This window comes from Bos mutus, chromosome 20, assembly GCF_027580195.1.
Source record: "Bos mutus isolate GX-2022 chromosome 20, NWIPB_WYAK_1.1, whole genome shotgun sequence".
In the NCBI taxonomy this organism is placed as follows: domain Eukaryota; kingdom Metazoa; phylum Chordata; class Mammalia; order Artiodactyla; family Bovidae; genus Bos; species Bos mutus.
This window is the reverse complement of record NC_091636.1, coordinates 52,507,297-52,516,681: the sequence shown is the minus strand read 5'-3', so window position 1 is coordinate 52,516,681 and position 9,385 is coordinate 52,507,297. Positions and strand designations below refer to the sequence as shown.

Sequence of the window (9,385 nt, the reverse complement as noted above, 5' to 3'; positions counted from 1 at the left end):
ATTTCAGTAGTATTTTTACCATTTTACCATTAAACATGAATAATTAACATGCAATACACACACACACACACACACACATATATATATATATATATATATATCTTAGTTCTGGGTAAAAGTTATTACATAAAAAAGCATCACATACTGCCACTAACTCTCATGTCTTTGTCTTGGTTTTTAACTCAGCCCTTTTCCCCTATCCCCCGTGATGCTCTACTACCACTAGTACTACCTGCTCTCTCACTCAGTCGTGTCCTACTCTTTGTGGTCTCATGGACTGTAGCTCACCATGCTCCTCTGTCCATGGAATTTTCCAGGCAAGAAAACTGGAGTGGGTAGCCATTTCCTACTCCAGGGGATCTTCCTCACCTAGGGATCAAACCCATGTCTCTTGTGTCTCCTGCATTGGCAGATGGATTCTTTATCACTAGCACGACCTGGGATGCCCAGTTTTTGTTCAGTCACTAATAACAATGTCTGCAACCCTATGGATTACAGCACGCCAGGATTCCCTGTCCTTCACTACCTCCCGGAGTTTGCTCAAATTCGTGTGCGCTGAGTTGCTGATGCCACGCAATCATCTCATGCTCTGCTGCTCCCTTCTCCTCCTGCCTTCAATCTTTCCCAACATCAGGGTCTTTTCCTATGATGTCCTATTTTAACATAAAAGACAGCCTCTTTTTAGAAGAGGCAAATTAAATTTCTTAAAATATTTTTCATTATTGATTACATCGACTTATAGCATTAAGATTCCCACTCAAAGTTTATTACTCAATAAATTATATTAAGTACATATAATTTTGTGAGAAAAACTACATTAGACCATATGCCAGCCTATTTCAGATATACTTGGGATGATTACCACATAGCTATATATATTATACTGCTGCTGCTGCTGCTGCTGCTAAGTCGCTTCAGTCGTGTCCGACTCTGTGTGACCCCAGAGATGGCAGCCCACCAGGCTCTCCCACCCTGGGATTCTCCAGGCAAGAACACTGGAGCGGGTTGCCATTTCCTTCTCCAATGCATAAAAGTGAAAAGTGAAAGTAAAGTCGCTCAGTCATGTCCGACTCTTCGCAACCCCATGGACTGCACCCTACCAGGCTCCTCCGTCCGTGGGATTTTCCAGGCAAGAGTACTGGAGTGGGGTGACATCGTCTTCTCTGATATATATTATACTAGTTGTATTCAAAATTCACTTCTTTCAAGGTATGCAAATTTTCTGACAAAGGATAAAATCCTTACACATTTACTTTCAAAATACCAGTAAATGAAATGACTGTACCATGCCTATCTTCCCATTTTATTCAAGCAACTACTCTTCTACCCTGATAAGTCAATGAACCTTTAATAAAGGATTGGGATTCCATAATTCATTGTCAAGAATCCCTTCCCTCCTTGCACTTTCTGACATAAAATCTCAGAAAGTAGATTTCACCTTTTATTATTTCCTGGAGTTGTCATCATGTGATGAAATGTCTAGACCTACCAAATAGATTGTTTTTGCACAGAGACATCATTAAGTGTCGACTGATTCCCAAATAAAACAGCAGCCAGGATACATCTTTAGCCGCTCTGGAAATGTGAGGACTGTGTTTCCATTTATTAAGAAAGGCTGCAGTGTAATTCAATGTGTATGGCTTCCACAGGGCTTCCCTGGTGACTCAGTTGGTAAAGAATCTGTCTGCAATACAGAAGACCCAGGTTCAATCCCTGGCTGGGGAAGATCCCCCAGAGAAGGAAATGGAAACCCACTCCAGTATTCTTGCATGGAGAATTCCATGGACAGAGGAGATTGGTGGGCTGTATAGTCCATGGGGTTGCAAATAGTCAAACGTGACTTAGTGACTAAACCATGGCTTCCATAAGTGATGCAGGAAATACCTTTATCCTGACAATAAGCCCTTGCATCACCCTCTGTGTACATGTATGAAAGCTTCATACAGAATGATGAAGAATTTGAAGAGGAGGCGCTAGTGGAAAATAATCCACCTGCCAATGCAGGAGACACAAGGGATGCAGGTTCAATCTCTGGGTCAGAAAGACCCCCGGGACTAGGAAATGGCACTCCACTCCAGTATTTTTGTCTTGAAAATTCCATGAGCAGTGGAGCCTGGAAGGCTACAGTCCATGGGGCTGCAAAGAGTTAGATATTACTGAGTGACTGAGCACACACACAAATTTAAAAATATAGCTCCTGAATGTGTATAGATAGTGACACCATTCTATTATTTTCAACTCTTCCATGTCTGTTTTTGTAGAAAATAAGTAATATTCTCTTAGCTCCCTGCTGTTCTCTTCTGGAAGCAAATTGCATGTGAGCCCAGAGTCACTCATTCTGTCTATGTGGTTCACAGTTATTTGCAGACAATTGTAAAAGAAGTGTCCTCCCTTTAGTTTTTTCCTTATATGAACATTTATGATGCTAGTTGCATAATATATAACCTTTGTATTTTCTTAAAATCAGTCATTTTAATATTTGAAGCCTCTGTTATTTTCAAAAATTAAACCTTTTGTATATAAGAATATTTGAAAGAGAAAACATAAAAAGCATAAGATACATTCACTTTCTTGTGAAAACGAAGAATTTTTGTTGATCTGAAAACTTTTCTTTTTGTGGGGAATAGGAGAAACCTACTTCAAGCAGCACTCAACATTTTTAAAACAGGTAAATACTTTAAGAAAGCAGTAGAACCTCTCACAGTGAAACCACTGTGTATAACACAGGAAGAAAGAGCCCCCTAATGGTGCGGATACCTATAAAAATCAGAATAGGTGGTGCTTGCTCAGTTCTTATTGATTCACTAAGCCTGAAAGACATCTGATACTATGGAAATGAATGGAAGTTGAATAAAATGTCAGATGGAGCCCTCCAAAGATGGTATAGAAAAGTGAAAATTCCTGAGCTGAATTGACTAAACTGCTGAATTTCAGATCTAGACTGGTTTATATACATGACTGCTAGGATACATGTCTTCATGCCTGCTGAGAGGCACTGATCTGACATGCAGGAGCCATATTAATTACATAGTTGGGAAGTGTGAAATATTATTTTTTAAAATAACACTTTTTTTCCCCCAATTATGATACAATTTCCTTTTAAGAAGATGGGGAGGCAAATCCCTCACAGGGTTAAGCACTGAAATTGTAAAATAACAAAACAAAAGAGAATCAAAGTAATACCGTAAGCTAAGAAGGATGCCTAAATATCAATTTAAAGAAAGTATTTTAAAAATCTGTTAAAGGAGATATAAGCCTAATATGTGAAAAATTAAGGATGAAGATTTACAGCTGTCCATACTAAAGAATTAATTAAATTTTCTCATATAATCATACAACACAATTGAGAATTTCTTACTGTGTTTTCCCCAATAGAACCCATAAATAAGTGCTATAAGGAAAACATACTGCATAAGTGCCTGACACTAATACTGTTGCAACAAAGTAATGAAATTTTAAATAATTTTGTGTATTAAATATAGAAACTATAAGAGTAATTCACTAAATCTTAAGTATATCCTTTGTTGAAATGTGTGATATTATTTGTAAAAATAATAAAATAAAAGGATTAAAACACTACTTTGTATTTGAACAAAAAGTTAGCATAATTAAACAAAATTATAACTGATTTAACATAAATGCTATATGTGGATTTGATACAATAGTGCTAATATACACATAGTTTCTCAAATATGATACCCAAAAAGATGTTTTTTTTTTTTAATGACTCAATTCAAAGTTTAAAAATTTAGTATTCTCCAATACATATTTCTATTCCTTTAGTCAAAATGCAATTTAAAAAGTCTACATTAATGATACAATCATTCCCTTCTGATATGGCTACTATAAATAGAAATATCTAGGTAGTTGTAATATTTACTTAAAAATATGAAAATATTATTCACATTTGGAAAACAAAATAGATATCATAAAAAGTTATGCTTTTCAAGTATGTAGTTATGTTTAAACACAAGTGAGGGTGAAATATACACAAATACTGCCTTTCAGAGAATGTAACATGAAGAAGTTCAGCTACATTGTCTAACAGGTTTTTGGCCATCACCTTCTCATGTGAAACACTGTATAACATATTTAAAAGTTTTGTGGACTTATCACAGATGGAAGCTTGGTTGATTAGAGGAGTGACTCAGGAAACTTTACTTGAAACTGACAATCCAAACAGCTCTTAGAATACAATACCTCACTTCATTGATCCCAGACCAAATAAATTGCCATCAAAAAATCTCACAAACCATTTTAGTCCTAGCAAGGATGAAATAAACCCTTTATGTCTGATGTCACAATGCTGTCTCGTTAACAGTTGACATTTGTGACCTATAAACCTGAGGTTAACCAACCATATCAGTACTGCATTGCCCCAACCCACCATTCCTATTCCATCCCATCACTTTCAGCAGAAACATGAAAAAAATCCCTGTTACCAGAAGATAATTTAATATGTGCAAAGTTCCCATATATTCACAGATACTTTACCAGCGCTTACCTTCACTGACACTGAAATTAACTGAGAGAACTGTAGCTCTAGTACTAGCTGAACATCTCCACACTCATATTTCCCTGCCTGAGCTCAGTACTTTCTTAAGACCAAATTCTAGCTGTCAATAACTTAGCTATAATAAGATGGCAGTCTAATGCCAAATCATTTAAGATGCATCATATTTATGTTGAATTAAGACTGCAATCAAAAGACAGATTTAGGGGGAAAAATTCACCACTGACAATCACTGAAAAGCACACAGTAGCTTCTATGCATGAAATATAATAGTAGACATTTAATGCAGCAGTGGTCCTTTCCTGCTTGGCTATTATTTCTCAAAGTTGCTTAACAGCTAAGAGCCATATATGTGCACATATTTCAGGGCTGTCACCAAAAATGCTCTTTTTTAGTGTGAACTTTGCTTATTTCTCTTCTTCACACAGATGATCTACTCATAAACTTATAATCCAGTGGTTTTATAAAACAGAAAAAGAAACTTACATATCCCTGGAGATAAAATAGCAAATATACTCATATAAATATGCATTAACACATTCCTAAATCCACATGCCTGTATACTGTATTAAGTTTAATATATCACCGAAACTCAATTTTTAAAGCATGCAAAGCTCTGATGTATTTTACTGTGGATGTCTCAAAAAGAAATTCAGAGAGAAAAATTTAATTTTCTTACCAGGAGCCGGACACGGTTTCTATTCAACTCGGGAACAACGTGGGGCTGGAAAGGGAACTTGATTGGGGTTTTCTTTTCAAAATCCTCGTTAATGAAGCAGGAGTGGATGAACTATTCCAAGGTGAAGTCTGTTATTTCTTTCAGGGGCTCGGAGCTGACATCCTCTTGTGAAAGAAAAGATGCCTCAGTAAGTTGTTGACTAAGGGAGCTGCGGAGCAAGGCGCTGGGCACGGCAGTCACACAGGGATGCGCTGGAAGGCGCCTGCCTCCCTCCCACCCCGCACTCTGCGTCCCCCGCTCTCCTTTTCACCCTGAGGCTCACTTAGCTCTGAGTCTCCGCTCTCGCTGCTGCTGTATAATCAATCTAGCCTGTCTGAAGCTAATAGTCCTCTATTTAACCAGCCAATCAATAGGAAGGATTCCACTGCTAGTCCCAAGAGTCTGTTTCCAAGTGTGGTACAAACAGGAAGAGTTTTGCCAGCAGTTTAGCCAAATATTTTTTCATTATTTCATCTCCCGTTAGAGATAGGGCTAGAGAGAGCGGAGGCTCAGAGCAAGCTTCCTATGATTGCAGATTTCTGCATGTAAAAAAAAGTACCTCTTCTTTTTCATCTGATACTAATTTATAATTACACACCTGCTATTCATCATCATTTAGGAATTACAACAGTTGCATATGTGATTAAAAAAAAGCTTTCTCATTCAAATATATGAGAAAAATACAAGAACAAAATTACACACAAGGACAGTTTTTGGTTTTTTTTTTCCCCTGAAAACAACAGTGCCTTCAGAACCTATATGGCTTGGATCAATTAAAGAATACCCCATTATACTGATGGATGTTAAAAGTTATTCATTTAATTCTAGGAAAATAGCGAAGTGTAGTGTTTTTATCAAAAGGAAAGAGAAGCAGTGTTCGTAGATTTTATTGAACTAGAGCCTGAGTCAGACCTCAGTGTGTAAAATGTTTTTCAATTTTATAGCATAAATCTAGGAAAGCATCCCTCCGAATGTATCAAACAGAACATTTCACACCTGATTCATCCCTTCAAGGTTAAGAAGATTTTCTTCTTAAAGTGACACATTGACTGCTCATCTCCTGTAACTGACCGTAATAAAGAAGCACAAAGTGAGCCACTGAAGACCAGACTGGCTTTTTATTCCCCAGATACTTCTAAGGGGAATAAAAACCATAAAAATAAAAGAACATTTGTGGTCAATTTGGTCTTGGTTTGTAAACTGGCCCCAGAACACAGAAGACAAGGAGAAACCTAGGAAAGAGGCAGCCACTTGGGTTGGGTGGAGGGCAGGTTTAATAAATAGGAGACTCACCTGCCAGGCTTGCATTGGTGGCCCCAGGATGCGTGGATCTCTGCATCTGCCTGCCAGACGATTAAGAATTTATACGGAGGCCTGAACTGGGTTCATGTACACCATCCACCTGGTCTCGGCAATGCATTTCTCTCTCAAGGTTGTGTCCATGAATGTGGCTTCCACTGTGGGAATGGCAGGCAGAATGTACGTTCCCAGGACGGGGAGGAGTGATGAACCTCTGTTTTTCTGGGGTCCAGCTCTCTGGTTCAGGCTGCAGTCACATCCTCTTGATGACCTCCTCCAACACTTAGCCAAACCCTAGAAATGCAGACTCCTTTCATTTCTAATTAGGAAGCGGTTGCTTATTTCAGTTTCACACTGCTTGGTCAACCAACCTTCTAGTTACTTTTTCTTGGTAATAATACATTATGGCTCTCATTAAACTAAATTGTATAGGAATACTTAACTACACCACAATTCTCAGCTGGAATTAAATTCCAGGCCATAGCTCTTGTAGCTACAACTTTCAACATTATGTAACATGAATAAAAGTTTGGAATATGTGCTAAGATATCTTGTAAATGAAGACCAAAAAGACCATAAGAAAGGTAAGGGACATGGAGTCACACTCAAAGTTCAAATTATAAAGTGTTGTAACACTTATTAGAGGCAAACTTCCTCTATATAATCAACTCAGTTCAGCAAATATTTATTGAGCAACTCTTTGTATCAGGCCTTGTACTCTCGGTAATACAAAAGTAATTAAGTAAAGGAGAGAACAAGCTTCTTTGTATGCTTGGTGTTTTCAGAGCACTGTAGTAGGACAAGTCAATCTTTTAGGAGTGTACATCCTGATGAGTAGATAAGGAATCCTCAGGTAAGCAACATACAAAGGCAGAGCATTCAGTTCTTGCCTTCTTTAGCATTAGTTCAAAGGGCAAGGTACTCAAAAGCAAGATCATTCCTCCTCTAGGAAAACAGAAAGAGTCTGTAAAAACCATGCCATTTGCAATGACCTTATTAAAGAGAAAAAAAAAAAAAAAAGATCTTACTGGCAGAGGGAAAGGAGCAACAGAGGGAAGAGAGAGAAGCAAAACTTTGTGGTCAAAGGAAGCAGGAGATGGGGGAGGGGTAGAGCTAAGTGGGAAGCTGGCCAGAGGATCTTGAATGCTAGCTGAGAATAAGCAACTAGATAATTGGGAGCCTTTCAATTTCTTTCTTTTTCTTTTTTTTTTTTTTTAACAGAAAACCAATAACATTTCAAATGTGCTTTTGGGAACTATTGCCAAATTGACCTCTGTATGCCTGTGCTGGGTTAAATCTCAGAGTTTTGGGTTAAGTAGAAAGAAATAGCTTTCCTACTTTGACAGGCAGAGGGAGCCACAGTGGGATAATGCCCTCAAAACTGTGTCCCACCCCAGAGGGAGCAGTGAAATGTCTCATAGTGTTTCAGGAGCAGGGTGGGATGAGCTCATGAACATTCTTCTGATTGATTGGTGGTGAGGTAACTGAGAATCATCATCATCAACATTGTGGCTCCAAGTGGTTCATGGTCTCTGTGCTTGTGGGCAGCGTGTGTGTGTGTGTGTGTGTGTGTGTGTGTGTGTGTGTCTCAGTTGGTCAGTGTGGGCAGCATACAGTTAACTTTTTCCACCTGGTGTGGGTTTCAATAACTGCAAAACAGCTCAGAGGACTTGACTCAGAATATTGCCTATAGCTCTTGAGGAAGAACTAAAGGTCCTTGACTTTGTTTAATGACTAATGTATTTCTTTGTTTTGCTTGATTATTTTCCTTTCTTTCTGCGGTTTCTTAGTTATCTGATTAAATTTATTATGTGACTAAGATTTTCCTACAGATAAAAGGCAGGCAAAGAACAGAGGTGAGGGAACCTAATCTGGGAAGGACTCACAGACCTGTTAGGTTGCAGAACCTCAGTCTTACAGGAGGTTGCAGGATGCACTGGAATGAGACCTTGGTGAGAGTGAGGAATCACTAGGGACCATTGCCAGGGTCTCCTTCAGGAGTACTAAGGAGAGTACTTAGTACTCTCATGGTGGTTTGCTCATGGTGGAAATGGGCAGAATGAAGTAATACTGAGAAACATTGCTATGGGCAATTTCCTACAACAATATAAACTCCAATGAAAATAATTGAATTTTTCCAATACTCTTTCCTTCACATATTTTAGAATTGTACCTGACATATATTGGTACTCAATTCATAACGAATTCTGAGCTAATAATTCTGCAAATATTATCTCATTCAAAACTCTGTGGAATGGTTGTTTCTGTTCAGTCACTAAGTTATGTCCAAGTCTTTGTGACTCCATGCACTGCAACATGCCAGATCTCCCTGTCCCTCACTATCTCCTGGAGTTTGCCCAAGTTCATGTCCACTGAGTCAGTGATACTATCCAAACATCTCATCCTCTGCTGCCCTCTTCTCCTTTTGTCTTCAATCTTTCCCAGCATCAGGATTTTTTCCCAATGACTTGGCTCTTTGCATCAGGTGGCCAAAGTATTGAAGATATTATCTTATTTCATATCTAAAGAAGGTAATGGTTGAACAGGTTAAGTAGCATGCCCAATGAAATGCAATTAGTGTCTGCTGAATCTCGAAGACCATATTCTAAAGAGTGTTGAATTTTTAGAAAGCAGCTATATTATAAACTAAAATAGAGAATTCCCTGACTGTCCAGTGGTTAGGACTCTGAGCTTTTACTGTTAAAGGCCTGGATTCAATCCCTGGTCAGGGAACTAAGATCTTGTAAGCTGTGCTGTGCAGCCAAAAAAAGTAGAAAATTATTATCAGGATACTGATATCTGGGTCATATAATTGGTATAGATGAAGGAGACAAAAATAAATGAAATTCAAACAA

General features: G+C 38.2%; 1 non-coding gene across 1 annotated transcript; it reads left to right on the top strand.

Moving 5' to 3' along the window:
- Positions 1–1,653: 1,653 nt before the first annotated feature.
- TRNAC-GCA (transfer RNA cysteine (anticodon GCA)) lies at positions 1,654–1,725 on the top strand. Its single transcript has one exon. It is a non-coding gene; the product is annotated as a tRNA-Cys (tRNA).
- Positions 1,726–9,385: the final 7,660 nt, after the last annotated feature.